Raw genomic sequence first — 15,430 nt, 5'->3', positions numbered from 1 at the left:
ATACCCTAGAAAATAATCAACAAAAGCTGGATAAACAAAAAATCTAATCCTAATTGCCCAAATCATCCATACTTAGATTTACATGGTATGGGCTGCAAACTTAATTACATATATTGGTTGGAACTTGTTTTCTTATTATCTGGTTTGTTTAATACACTTTATTATTTATAAATGATTTTAGGTCTTTTACCTATCGTTCATTCAAAATAAACTCTTTAATAATCTAAAAGCATTTCAATTTGCTTACTACATTATCAAGATCTCTGAACCTGTTAAAAATCCCTCAGAGCTGTGACATTTTGGAGGTAGGGCCTTGCTGGCTGTCAAAGCTTTCAGGGTCAGGGGTTCCTCAGCTTACTGCCAGAGTCCAAACCATTTCAAGACAGAAAGGTGGGCCCTCTGTATCTGGACCAGGTAAGAACTGGCCTGAGAAATTGGGCCAGGCTAGTGAGATATAGTCCATCTTTTTTTTTTAATGATGAGAAACGATCACCCTTAAATTGGAAATCTACTCTTTTTTAATTATTTAATTTTCATTGAATGTCTGTCTTGAAGTAGCATCAAAAAAGGAATTGACCACTTATAAATAGGCTGAAAGAAAGCTCTGTTCTACCACACTTTTATTTGATTAAGGAAAACAATAAACGATGTAAATTATATAAAACTGCTACATCACAAATACCCCACATTAGAGCTACTCAAATGATAGTTTGCAACCGGCAAGCCTTCACTTTTCATCCCAAGAAACTGTACGATCCACCATTCTGCCCTCAGTTTATTATAAGTCAATGTTTCAGACAAATTTTCCCAACTCAAACAGACAAGTCCAGCAACATAAAAATTTGGAAATAGTAGTAGGGTAGAAAATCTGAATTCAATGTACAAATCGGCTAGAAGGGCAAAGGCTCAAAAATGTAATTAACCGCACGAGATGAAAGTTTAGATTAGCAGAGGCACTAACTTTGTAATAACAGCTTTCAATGTCACCATTTGAGAGTTTCAACTAATTCCAAATACTAGTGCTTTTTCTGAAAGTTGATTTGTTGAAATGTTAACTTTTTCTCTCTCTATTGATGCTATAATCTTTTGCCATGTATTTCTGTTTTTAAGATAGAAAGCATTCTTAATTAGAGGTAAGCTCCAATAAACCAGATAGATACATGGATGGGAGAGGTCTGAAGGGTTATGGACTGGGTGCAGGTCAACGGGACTTGCGGAATAAAGTTTCGGCACAGACTAGAAGGGCCAAATGGCCTGTTTTCTGTGCTGTAGTGTTTTATAGTTCTAAACTGGCTTTTAATCCTAATGGTCACAATTTAAATCCACATATTGCTGCATGTGAACCTTATTTGCCATTATCTATTTTCACTCTCATTAACTGTTTACCTCCTACATTGTTCATCACAGTTTGCAATGCCTCCACTTTTAGCATCATAAATTTTTGATTTATAATTGCTCTATGAACAAATGACAGTTGTTACCTTTTAACCCTCAGATATGATCATAATTCAGTAAAATATTAACTATTATCAATGCACTAACCCTGCCTAACTTGTTTTCTCCTACCACTACATCCTCCCTGAGCTGATCATTATTCTTTATAGAGTTTAATTTCCTTTGTGATAAATAATTTTTAACAAATTTGGTTACACCCAGTTTGTTAATTTTATCATTTAAACTTTGCCAGTTGCAGGTTCAAGTCGCAGTATTGACACAGACAGTTTATGGCTACAACACACAAAATATTCCAAACACCAACCACTCAATGCATAAAAATGTTTTTACTTGTCAGTTGTGGTCACTTTAAATTTTTTCAGCCCTCCAGTCAAAGGAAACACATCTCCCTATTTACTCCAACTAAACTCAATTTTAAGCACCATCAAATTTCCATCTGGCCTTCTCTAATCTTAATAGAACATCATCTTCTCCATTCTTTCTTACTAAGTACCATCCATTGTCAACCCCGAAACCACTCTCGCATACTTCTCTTTCAGTAGGTTCCAGATTCAAGACCCTCTTCAGAGAGATGAATGCAAATACCGTCTCACTCCAGTGCAGTATCAAGGGACTGCTGACTGTCAGAGGCACTTGCTTTTAGATAAGGCATTAATACAAAGCTCTCCCTAGTGGTGGCAAAAGATAGCATGGCACTACTTTGAAGACTGGAAGAAATATTGCAGAGCCCTGGTCAAGCCCTCGATACCAGGTCAATAAAAAAAACCACTGCTTATTATCAGGAGTTTGCTATATTTCCTATAATAGTCACTACATTTCAGAGGTACCTCACTGACTGTAAGGCATTTTGGGACATTCTGCAAGACATGCAAAATGTACTGAATAAATCTGTATCTTTCTGATCTTTATCCCCAACAAAACCTACACTTCATTCCTGATGTATGGTATCCAGAATTGGTCAAAATATTACAACCGGAGCCAAACGAAAATTACAAGTCAGTTTTGTATCATTTCCTGGCTTTTGAAGTCTGCATTATTTGTAAAGGCTATGGTCCTATTTGTTTTATAAACTGATATGTTAACCTGTGCTGCCATCTTCAAAGATTTGTGCCTTGAAGACACAAGAGACTGCAGATTCTGGAATCTGGAGCAAAACACAATCTGCTGGAGGTACTCAGTGGGTCAGGCAGCATCTGTGGAGGGAAATGGACGTTTCAAGTCAGGACTCTTCATCTGGACCGAAAGAGGGGAGATAGCTAGTAATAAAGAGGTGAGGGGACGGGGTGGAGCAAGAGCTGGCAAGTAATGGGTGGATCCAGATGAGGAGGGGTGATAGACAGATGAAGGAGGGAAGAGTAGAAATAGCGACAAGAGGCCAGGAGGTGACAGGTGGAGGCAACAAAGGGCTGCGGGTGATGGAATCTGATAGGAAAGGAAGGTGGAGCATGGAGTCAGATAAGGAAGGTGGGGTGGGCAAATGGGAACAGTGGGGGAGGGTAGCCAGTGGGAGGTGTGGGTGGGAGAGGAGAAAGAAACTGGGTATGGGAGCTGGGGTGGGTGTACAAGGAACAGGGTAGATCAGTAGGACAGGGAAAGATACAAGGGAGAGCAGGTTACCTGAAATTGGAGAATTCAATGTTCATGCCATTGAGTCGTAGACTATCCTGGCGGACTGAGGTTCTGTTCCTCCAATTTTCATTTATCCTCTAGCTTCATCCTATTGGTGGAGGTGGCTGAGTACAGACAGGTCGGTGCGGGAATGGGGAGGGTAGTTAAAATGGCTAGCAACCATGAGCTCCAAAATTCCATCATGGATGGAGCACAGGTGCTCGGCAAAGCAGCTGCCTAGTTGCTCTTGGTCTCACTGATGTAGAAGAGGCCATACTGAGAGCACTGGATGCAATAAACAAGTTTGGAGGAGATGTACGTGAATCTCTGCCTCACCTTGAAGAGCTGTTTAGGGCCCCAGATGGTGGTGAGGGAGGAGGTGTAGAGACAGAAACCTCCTACAGTTGCAGGGAAAAGTGCCTGAGGAAGGGGATGGTTGGGAAGGGAGGGATGAATGAACCAGGGAGTCACAGAGAGAGTGATCTCTGCAGAAAGCAGCAAGGGGTAAGGAGGGAAAGATGTGACTAGTGGTGGGATCACATTGTAATGTGGTCAGATATGTGCCTTGATTAATTTGATCACTTCTCCAAAGCAGCACATTTCACACACAGAAAAAGGCTTCAATCTTCACAAGAGATTTACTTTAAATTGAACCATCAACAAACTTCCTAAACAGTCCTACAACAGGGAATCCATTAAAAAAGTGCTGAGAAAAAGTGATTCCAGAATCAAGTTAACGTCAGTGTCATCAATAAACAAAATAGCTCAACCAAAAATCATTGATTAATTGATTTCTAAGTAACATGCATTTCAATTTAGCATAAAAGTCAATGGAGAAGCCATACTGCCACTCAAAAGTATAACATAATACTCACCAACAGTCTAGATAAATACAGCTCCAACAACATTTAAGACCTTTAACAACATCCAAGACAAAGCAATCTGGGTATTTGACAACAATCCACCATCCTAAATAGTTATCCACTCCACCAATGGTTCCAGTCTGTACCACTGCAGGGTGCACTTCAGCAACTTAACAATTGTGTTTCAACATCTCTCCTCAAACCCACAACCCCTACAATCTAGAAAGACGAGGACAGAGGTTAACAGTTGCATTACCTCCTTAAAGCTTCCTTCCAAGTCATGAGGCTTGATCAGTAAGTTTGTGGATGATATCAAATTAGGTGTTGTTGATAATAAAGAAGGGCTCTTGATCAGTTGGGGAAGTGGGCTGAGGAGCGGCAAATGGATTCCAATATGGACAAGTGTGAGGTGATGCATTTTGGAAAGTCAAACCAACGTAGGACTTGTACCATGAATGGTAGGGCACTAGGGAGTGTAATGGAACAGAGGGACCCAGTAGTACAATTGCATAGTTTGTTGAAAGCAGCATCACAGGTAGACAGGGTGGTGAAAAAGGCATTTAGCACCTTGGGGTTCATCAGTCAGGACATTGAATATAGAAGTTGGGACATTATGTCGCAGTTGTATAAGTCATTGGTGAGGCTGCACTTGGACTACTGTCTGCAGTTTTCGTCACCCTGCTATAGTAAGGATGTGGTTGAACTGGAAAAGAGTGCGGAAAAGATTTACGAGGGTGTTGCCAGGCCTAGAGGGCCTGAGTTATAGGGAGAGGTTGGCCAGGCTATGTCTTTATTCTTTGCAACATAGGAGAATGAGGGGTGACCTTATAGAGTGTTTAAAATTATGAAAGGCATAGAGAAGATACTAAGGATGTGGTTAAACTGGAAAAGAGTGCGGAAAAGATTTACGAGGGTGTTGCCAGGCCTAGAGGGCCTGAGTTATAGGGAGAGGTTGGCCAGGCTATGTCTTTATTCCTTGCAACATAGGAGTATGAGGGGTGACCTTATAGAGTGTTTAAAATTATGAAAGGCATAGAGAAGATAGATGGTAATAGTCGTTTCCCCAGGGTAGGGGAGTCCAAAACTAGAGAGCATTAGGTTAGGGTGAGAGGGGAAAGATTTAAAAGGGACCTGAGGGGCAACTTTTTCATGTAGAGCGTAGTGAGTATATGGAACAAACTGCCGGAGGAGGTGGTTGAGGCAGGTACAATAGTATCATTTAAGAAGCACTTGGATAGATACATGAAGGAGCGAGGCTTAGAGGAATATGGGCCAAACATAGGAAACTGGGACTAGTTGGGTGGGCACTGTGGTCGGCATGGATTGGTTGTGCTGAAGGGCCTGTATCCTTTCTGTATTGCTCTGACTGTGAATTGTCCTGGTGAAGTCCGTGTTGACGACATCTACTACCCTGCCCTCATCAATCCTCTTGGTCACTTCTTCAAAAAAGAAACTCAATCAAATTCTTGAAACACGGTTTCCCACACGCAAAGCCAGGCTGACTATCCTTAATCAGTCTTTACCTTTCCAAATGCGGAAAATCCTGTCTCTCAGAATCCACTCTAGTAACTTTCCCATTACTGATGTTAGGCTCACTGGCCTGTAGCTCCCTAGTTTGTCCTTACAGCCCTTCTTAAATAAAGGCACAACATTAGCCACCCTCCAGTCTTCCAGTACCTCACCCATGGCTAACAACAATACAAATATCTCTGCCAAGGCCACAGCAATTTCTCCCCTGGCTTCCCACAATGTCCTAGGATACACTTGGTAGCCCTGGGGATTTATCCACTGTCATGTGCCTTAAGACTGCCCGCACCTCCTTTTGTAATGTGGAGGTATCACTATTCTCTTCAAATTCTCCAGCTTCTACGACCTTCTCCACAGTAAATACAGATGAGAATTATTCATTTAAGACCTCACCCATCTCCCATTGCTCCACACATTAAGCCTTAAGAAAACCTATTCTCTCCCTAGTTACCCTTTTGCTCTTAATATACTTACAGAATCTCTTAGGATTCTTCTTTACCTTGTCTGCCAAAGTTATCTCATGTCCTCTTTTTGCACTCCTGATCCCCCTCTTAAGTATACTTCTACAGCTCTTATATTCTTCAAGGAACTCACTTTATCCCAGCTGCCTTTACCTGACATATGCCTCCTTTTTCCTGACCAGAGCCTTAATATTCCTCATTAACCAGCATTCCCTAATCCTGCCATCCTTGCTCGTTACCTAGGCATGACTTGTTTTTAAGAAGTGAAAGGCAGGTGAAGTATTAAACTTTCTTGACATAGAGGATGCAGAGTAACCTGGGACAAGATGAGATGTCTCCCTTAAATAGAATGAGACTGGCAAGAATCACAGAAACAGTCTACAAGAGCTTCAACAGGTATGTAAGAAGGTAAAGGCAAATACAGATGGAGACAGGAAAATTTATAATGGGGAAAAGGAAACAGCAGAGGAATTATACTACTTTATGTACATCTTTATATTTTAGATGCAACTCAGTAACAAGTCCCTTACTGCCAAACTACTTATTTATACAGCAGTCTAGAAAGTTGAAAAAGTAAAACTATGTTTGCCAGTGAGCCAGCAAATGCAAAAAAGGGCACACCTGGCATGTAAATGCCACGGACGAAAAGTGTTTTGTCATTTCTGTCATCAATACCACTAATGATATTCCTGCTTCAGCAGCAGGCACAGTAGTGTAGCGGTTATTGTAACGTTACTACAGTGCCAGTGACCCGGGTTCAATTCCGGCCACTGTCTGTAAGGAGTTTGTACGTTCTCCCTGTGTGCCTGCGTGGGTTTCCTCTGGGTGCTCTGGTTTCCTCCCACATTCCAAAGACATATGGGTTAGGAAGTCGTGGGCATGCTATGTTGGCGCCAGAAGTGTGGCAACACTTGTGGGCTGCCCCCAGAACAGTCTGTGAAAAAGATGGATTTCACTGTGTGTTTTGATGTACATGTGACTAATAAAGATATCTTATTATTTTGTACCCTATTTTGTCTTGCCTTTGTTCAAATCCGTATAGGACAGGAAATCCTCCAATACAATGGGGGCATAAGTTATTTTGGTGAGTTGCTTTTAAATGTCGATTTGAAGGCCAAAATCAGAACTCTGTGATTAGGTCAAATACTATGGTTGGTAATTTAAAATATTTAGTATAGCCTGGAACGCAGGCAGTATTTAAAGCTGATTTTTAAAAATTTTAAATCAAATATCTTTGTGCCTTCTGTAGTTATTGTGAAGTGCCGACTAAACGCAAGAGATATTTTACATCACAACTGTACTGAAGTTTATGCACCAATGCAATGAGCACTAGACATCTTCAGCAGTCATTAGGCTTAAGACAAACCCTGACCACATCTGTTAATATATATGTTGGTTAATGAAACCTCAGTCAAAAAGATAAATAATCTATAATAGTAAGCAATATGCTGATCTAATAAACAACTACTGTTATAAACTCCTGTAAATCCCAGCTTACATCTGTCACCAGACACTGATGCTAATACTTGCTTATCTGAGCCGATCATATGAAATAAAGTTAAAATTGAGCAATTTTCTGTAATTCTCTGAGCACAAATTGCATCAAGAAATTAAAGAGAAACAAAAACAATTTACAAGTAGCATTGTGACTGGTAGCTCAGAGATTTGATATACCCATCCAACTAACCAAGTCAAAATCATACCTTGGCAGTTAATTAAATGATTTTAAAAATCTGATTAATTAAAAAAAAAGGGAAGGAAATTTTCCAAACCTAACAAGGCAGAAGGCTATTCCATTACTTCCGAATGGGCCTGGTAACCATCCAGCTGCGCCAAAGGCCTACAAAAATGTACATTAAAACAGAACATACAGCCAAGCATTGACTCAGGACCCAAAGTCCCCTTTATTAACCTAGTGAAGGTATGGTCAAGGGAGGCGGAGGAGCACTTACAGGACTGCTTTGAATCAGTTGACTGGATCACATTCAGAGATTCATCTTCAGATCTGAATGAATATGCCACAGCTGTCACCGACTTCATCAACACATGCGTGGATAAATGTGTGCCTTCAAAAACATACCAAGTCTTCCCAAACCAGAAGCCCTGGATGAACCAGGAGATTCGCAGTCTGCTGACAGCTAGATCTGTGGCATTCAAGACTGCTGATCCAGAATCCTACAAGAAGTCCAGGTACGACTTACAGAAGGCCATCGTGAGGACGAAAAGGCAATTCCGTAGAGACACAATCGGATGCAAGGCAGCTGTGGCAGGGTTTGCATGCCATTACTTCCTATAAGGTGAGACCTAACAGTTTAAATGGCAGTGATGCTTCACTCCCCGACGAGCTCAATGCCTTTTATGCACACCTTGAAAAGGAGAATAACACTACACCTGTGCAAGTCCCCACAGCATCTGGTGACCCTGTGATCTCTGTCTCAGAGGCCGACATCAGGACATCCTTCAAGAGGATGGCATCAGGCCCTGACGGTGTACCTGGCAGAGTACTGAAAATCTGTGCCGACCAACTGACCGGAGTGTTCAAGGACATCTTCAACCTCTCAATGCTGCGGTCTGAGGTTCCCACCTGCTTCAAAAAGGCATCAATCATATCAGTGCCCAGGGTGAGCTGCCTCAATGACTACCACCCAGTAGCACTCATGTCTACTGTGATGAAGTGCTTTGAGAGGTTGGTCATGGCTAGAATTAACTCCTGCCTGAGAAAGGATCTGAACCTGCTGCAATTTGCCTACCGCCACAACAGGTCTACAGCAGATGCAATCTCACTGGCTCTCCAATCAGCTTTGGAGCACCTAGACAACAGCAAAACATAAGCCAGGCTGCTGTTTATCAATTACAGCTCAGCGTTCAACACCATTATCCCCTCAGTACTAATCAACAAGCTTCAAAACCTGGGCCTCTGTACCTCCCTCTGCTACCAGATCCTTGACTTCCTCATCGGGAGACCACAGTCAGTATGGATTGGTAATAACATCTCCTCCTCGCTGACAATCAACACAGGTGCACCTCAAGAATGCATGCTTAGCTCACTGCTCTACTCCCTCTACACTCATGACTGTGTGGCTAGGCACAGCTCAAACGCCATCTATAAATTCACCAATGACACCACTGTTGTTGGCAGGATCTCAGATGGCGATGAGGAGGTGTACAGGAGTAAGACAGATTGGCTGGTTGGGTGGTGTCGCAACAACAACCTCGCACTCAATGTCAGCAAGACCAAGGAATTGATCGTAAGCTTCAGGAAGGGGAAGTTGGGAGAACACACACCAGTCCTCATTGAGGGGTCAGCAGTGGAAAGGGTGAGCAGCTTCAAGTTCCTGGGCATCAACATCTCAGAGGATCTATCTTGGGCCCAACACACTGATGCAATTATTGAAGAAGGCACGCCAGTAGCCTTCTCATTAGGAGTTTGAGGAGATTTGGTATGTCACCAAAGACCCTTGCAAGTTTTTACAGCTGTACAGTGGAGATTATTCTGACTGGTTGCATCACAGCCTGGTATGGAGGCTCCAATGTGCAGGATCGGAAGAGGCTGCAAAGGGTTGTAGACTCAGCCAGTTCCATCACGGGCATAATCCCCCCCACCATCGAGGACATCTGTAAGAGGTGGTGCCTCAAGAAGGCGGCATCCATCATTAAGGACCTTCACCTCCCGGGACATGCCCTCTTTGCATTATTACCATCGGGGACAAGGTACAGGAGCCTGAAGACCCACAGTCAACATTTCAGGAACAGCTTCTTCTCCTCCACCATCAGATTTCTGAACAGTCCATAAACCCATGAACACTACCTCGTTATTCCTCTTTTGCACTATTTGGTATTGGTATTGGTTTATTATTGTCACTTGTACTGAGGTACAGTGAAAAACTTGTCTTGCATACCGTTCGTACAGATCAATTCATTACACAGTGCATTCAGGTAGTATAGGGTAAATACAATAACAGAATACAGAGTAAAGTGTCACAGGTACAGAGAAAGTGCATTGCAGGTAGACAATAAGGTGCAAGGTCATAACAAGGTAGATTGTGAGTTCGAGAGTCCATCTCATCGTATAAGGGAACTGTTCACTAGCCTTATCACAGTGGGGTAGAAGCTGTCCTTGAGCCTGGTGGTACGTGCCCTCAGGCTCCTGTATCTTCTGCAGGATGGGAGAGGAGAGAAGAGAGAATGACCCAGATGGGTGGAGTCTCTGACTATGCTGGCTGCCTCACCAAGGCAGCGAGAGGTATAGACAGAGTCCATGGAGGGGAGGCTGGTTTCTGTGATGTGCTGGGCTGTGTCCACAACTCTCTGCAGTTTCTTGTGGTCCCAGGCAGAGCAGTATTTTTGTAACTTAATTTTTATGTCTCGCACTGTACTGCTGCCACAAAACAACAAATTTCACGACATATGTCAGTGATAATAAACCTGATTCTGAGGACTTGTGATCATATTCCCTTCAGACTCATGAAATATAAGTGGCTTAAACAAAGTGAAATCTTTTAAATGGACAAGCCTATTTTGAAGTATTTCTAATGTGCTTTGATATTGTTGCTACAACAGAACAGCATTGGAGAGATTGTTAAAGCAAATGCAACATGTTTTAACAATGCCACAAGGTCAAGAAGCAAAGCATGGCAAGTTAAGTCAAGAAACAGCTCTGAATGCAAATAATATACTGAAACCAGAATGCATAAAAATTTACAGATGAAGATCAGCACACTAATTTGACTACAGGTGATCCCTAGGTTACAGCAGGGTTTCATTCCTGTGAACTGCTCATAACCCAAACAGTTTGCAAATTGGAAATGCAGCTGCCAACCAAGTTCCCACGTGGCAGAAGATGCCTGCAGCCTCTCAGCAGCTGGCAAATCCACCCTGCCAGTCTCCCAGGTGCTTGTTGATATATACGACTTGTACATAAATTGGGCACCTGTAAGCTGGAGAGGACTCTCTCTAGCCAGAGGGTGGTGAATCTGTGGAATTTGTTGCCACAGGTGGCTGTGGAGGCAAAGTCATTGGGTGTATTTAAGGCAAAGATTGATAGGTATCTGAGTAGCCAGGGCATCAAAGATTATGGTGAGAAGGCAGGGGAGTGGGGCTAAATAGGAGAATGGATCAGCTCATGATAGAATGGCGGAACAGACTTGATGGGCAGAATGGCTGACTTCTGCTCCTTTGTCTTATGGTCTTATGGACTTGTACAGTGTTATATTTGGGCCAGACTGATAACTGGGGATAGAAGAAGTAAATCAAATGTACCAAAAAAAGTACAACCAAAGCATGATATTTGAAACAAGTAAAATAGGGACAGAACACGAAGAACAAAGGAGAGATTGAAAATTCCTATGGAAATATAACTGGAAGAAAAAAGATGTATAACAAAGCGGGAGACAATTAGTGTGAGAGTTCCATTCAAAGAGTAGCTCAGTCTGCAAGAGAATAAACAAAGATGAGAACAAACATAAACGAAGAAACAAAACTAGTAATAAAACATAATATATGAATGATTGAAATGAAAAGGGGCAAGTTAGTTGAACAGACTGGCTGAGTCCTGTGGGACATGGGTGTCAGGCTGGGTTGAAGCAGGTTAGAAAGAAAAATCTGTGGCTGATGCATCTGGTCATGAAAGTTTTGGCAGAAGTGGTCACTGCACAGTCTGGAGACAAGTCCTTCCTTCCCCCTGAGAACATTCACCATTATGCTGTGTGACATGACCACGATATCAAATGGGATAGGTCCACAGGTTCCACACTGAGCATACACTAAATATTATGGACTCTGAACAGCAGCAGGACAGAATCACAATCTAATCTGATGGTCAGCCAAATCAGTCACTCCTCTTAACATCTAGCAAGGAAGCACCCACGATAGTTGTCTCTAAAAATTCAGTGCCAACCTACTGAAGATGCACCAGAGCCAAGCCACATGATATAAACAAAGCAAACCCAAAACCAATGAATCAGATTAAAACTCTGAACTCCTGCCTTGTCCACTTATGAGTGGTAATGGACAATTAACAAAAACAACTGATGGGAGACCACAATCTCTGTTATGCATGAATTCAATGCCTGAGCCTCCACAGCCCTCCAGAATAGATGACTCCAAAGATTCACAGCCCGCACAACCCCTCTGAGTAAAGAAATGTCTCCTCATTTGTCCCAATTGGCCTAAAATGTATTTTGAGCTTGATCCCTGTTCAAGATTCGTCATTCAGGGAATCATCCTCCCAGTTTCTATCCTGTTGAATTTTGAACAGTCAATGATGTTAATTCACAATCTTCTAAACTCAAAAAAATAGAGGCTCGGGCAACTCACTCTCTCCTCCATTGACAGAGCTGCCATCCTAGTAGTTCAAAATCATAACTCCCTGTCCATGTGGGTGGAAACAGCCATTAAAAGAATGTCTATCAACTTTTGTCTTTATAGGTAGATGCAGTTAATGCAAAAATAAAACAATGCTCGTAAAGTAGTGAGTGTAGCTTTGGACAGCTCCTTTGAATTAAAGGCATTGCAATAATTAAAGGACCCCCTCAAAAAGAAACACTTTTGAAGAGTGATCAGTACTTGCAGTAAATGAAAAACATGGCAGCCAATCTGTCCACAGAAAGGTCCACAAGCAGCAGTCAGATAAATGACAATTTACTTCCTGGGAATGTTGAGGGAGAAACAGGGAACAGCTTGCTGGGAAAACTCTCCTGCCCTCCTTCAAATAATGGCATAGTTTCCCACATCTACTCGAGACAGCAGATGGAGCCTGTTTAACATCTCACCCAAAGACCACAATCATTGACTTGGCAGCGATCCTGGATCATGGAATTTGAACCCATAACCTTGTAACTCAGAAACAAGAATCTTAGTATCAAGCCAAGACTGACAGCTTAAAAGAGGTTACAACATAGGTTCACCTGGATGATTCCAAGAGCGATATAGACATATAGAAACTGCTTTCAATGGAGTGGAATGTGTACTTTTTTTTAATGTTTAATTCTATAAGTATTTTGACAGCAAATGGAGAACTGTTGGTTGACTGTCAGCAAACTCAATTGATTTAATTTTAAAGAGTCACTAATAGAATGAGGAAAAGTTAACAGAAATTCCTTCATGCAGAAGTCATTGGAGCAGGGGGTGACTGACCCGAGGCCCCCGCATCTTTGAAAGGAAAAGTGGGCTAAATATCTGAAGCATAGAAAGGTAAGAGGGCAACAGATTTACATTTTATATGATTAGCTGTTTCTGCTTCTGTGCTGCAAACTTCTTAGGAAGGTTTAAAAAATAAATTATTTTTCAAAATCTCAGACTGCACCAAACCATTTCACAGCTGGTGAATTACTTCCTAAATTCAGTCAATGTTGCAAAAAAAATGGAAACAGCAAATTGTGCGCAGCACATCCCCACAAACAACGATGTGATAATGAACAGGTAGTTTTCATAATGTCGACTGAGTGATTAAGAATAACCAGGACAGGGGGTTAATACCCCGTGTTCTTTCAAAGAGTGCCATCCACCTGCAAAAGTAGGAAGTGTTTAAAATTATTAGGGGCATAGATAGAGTGGACAAGCAATATCTTTTTTCCCATTATTGAGCAATCCAATACCAGAGGGCATGCATTTAAGGTGAGAGGGGGTAGGTTCAGAACAGACGTGAGGGGTACGTTTTTTACTCAGAAAGTGGTGGATGCCTGGAATGCGTTGCCTGATAGGGTAGTGGAGGCAAATTCATTGGGGGCTTTTAAGAGGATCTTGGATGGGCACATGAATGAGAGGAAAATGGAGGGATATGGGAATTCTGTAGGTAGGAGAAATTAGCTATGTTGGCACAATATTGAGGGCCAAAGGGCCTGTTCCGTGCTGTATTGTTCTATGTTCTAGATGGAGCCTCAGATTAGTCTCATCTGAAAAACAGCATCTTCAGCACTGAGGTCATCCCAAGTAATGCATTAGAGTGTCAGCCCAGATCCTTGTGTTCGGGACTTGAGATTCAGAGAAATTTACAGCACAACAGGAGACCATTCACAATAGGGAAGTCCATGCTGTCCAAAAGAAGAGCCTTCCAGTATCATGCTACTCTCCTGTGCATAGGCTTACTGTATGTCATGCTCATCCAAGTATTTTTCTCATGCATTGATAATTTCAGCCTTCATCACCCTTCCAGGCAGTGAGTTCCTGACCTGTGACGACTCAAGAAAAAAATTCCTCAACTTTCCTCTGATCCTTCTACCTTAAATTTGTTTCTCCTGGCGATTAATCTGACTGCAAAAGGGAAATACATTCTTCCCTGCCCAGCCATAATTTTCTATATCATGACTTTCCCTGTTCAGAAGAAAATAATCCCAGCACAGCCAATCTTTCTTCATGATAAAATTTCTTAAGCCATTACAACTTTCTTAAAAATCTCCTCTGCACACTCTCTTGTGCTATCACTTCATACCTGTTATGAGAAGACCAGAAGTGTGTGCAGGAGTTTAGTGGTGACCTGCCTTGTGTTTTATACAATTTGAGTAAGACCTCACTGCTGTTATATTCTGTTATATAGTATTCCAGATGTCTTTTGAACCTGCTCAACTATCTGTCTAGAGATCTGTGCATAAGTCCCTCATATTTCATATTCCCATATTTCCTTTGAACCCCAGGTCACTGAAGCTGTGAGGAAGCAGCATTACCTGTTGCATCACCATGCAACATTTCCTCTACATTACTCAGTATCTTACCATTTATTGCATATTCCTTTGCCTTGTTTGTCCTCCCCGAATATTTACATCACACTTCTCGAGATTCAATTCCATTTTCCACTTCTCATTAATATCATACTGTATTCTACTGCTCCCATCCTCAGCAACATCCACATGGCTAATTTTTGTACAATTTACAAACTTAATCACTCTCCTCTCACTTAATGTTTAAATCATACTTACACATCACAAAAAGCAAGGGATGTATTATTGAGCACTGCACAACTCTACAGTACACTCCACTTCTGTTGACAAATTCCCTTAATTTCCTGCTATTGGACCACTTTGGATTAAACTGGCCACCAACTCTCCTTTAATTTCTTTTTTGCCATTAAGCAACACTAATTTACAGAAGTTAGTTACCTATCACCATATTTTTGAGACATGGGAGGAAACAGGGACACATAGAGGAAACCCTGGCAGTCGGACAGAAAACATGGACAGTCCACACAGACAGCACTCGAGGTTATGATCATATCCCTGTCACTAGAGCTGTGAAGCAACAGCACAGACGGTTGCACTATAGTGCCAGCCAAGATCCAAATATTCCCTAGTCAGTCACTGCTCATACTTTTGAAATACGGTACTGGTGCTCTTAAAAAGTTACTATCCAAACCTAGGAGGAAAAAAGTGTGAATTAGCGAAAATTAACAGTTGTTAATTTCAGCATTCCAAATGCATCATAACCTCACGTAGTTCTGATGAAGGATCAGCAGTTGAATCTCTCTCACCTTTGTGAAACTGACAGAATATATTTTGCAGCACCTTTCACTTAATAAGATGGCCC

At 41.8% G+C, this 15,430-nt stretch overlaps 1 protein-coding gene across 6 annotated transcripts in view; it reads right to left on the bottom strand.

Moving 5' to 3' along the window:
* Window positions 1–15,430, bottom strand: part of slc12a8 (solute carrier family 12 member 8) — a 104,014-nt gene that overhangs the window by 86,402 nt on the left and 2,182 nt on the right. The gene's annotated exons all lie outside the window — the stretch shown is intronic.

This window comes from Pristis pectinata, chromosome 1, assembly GCF_009764475.1.
Source record: "Pristis pectinata isolate sPriPec2 chromosome 1, sPriPec2.1.pri, whole genome shotgun sequence".
NCBI classification, from domain to species: Eukaryota; Metazoa; Chordata; class Chondrichthyes; order Rhinopristiformes; family Pristidae; genus Pristis; species Pristis pectinata.
The sequence above is the reverse complement of the archived record's forward strand: the minus strand, read 5'-3'. Positions and strand labels throughout refer to the sequence as shown.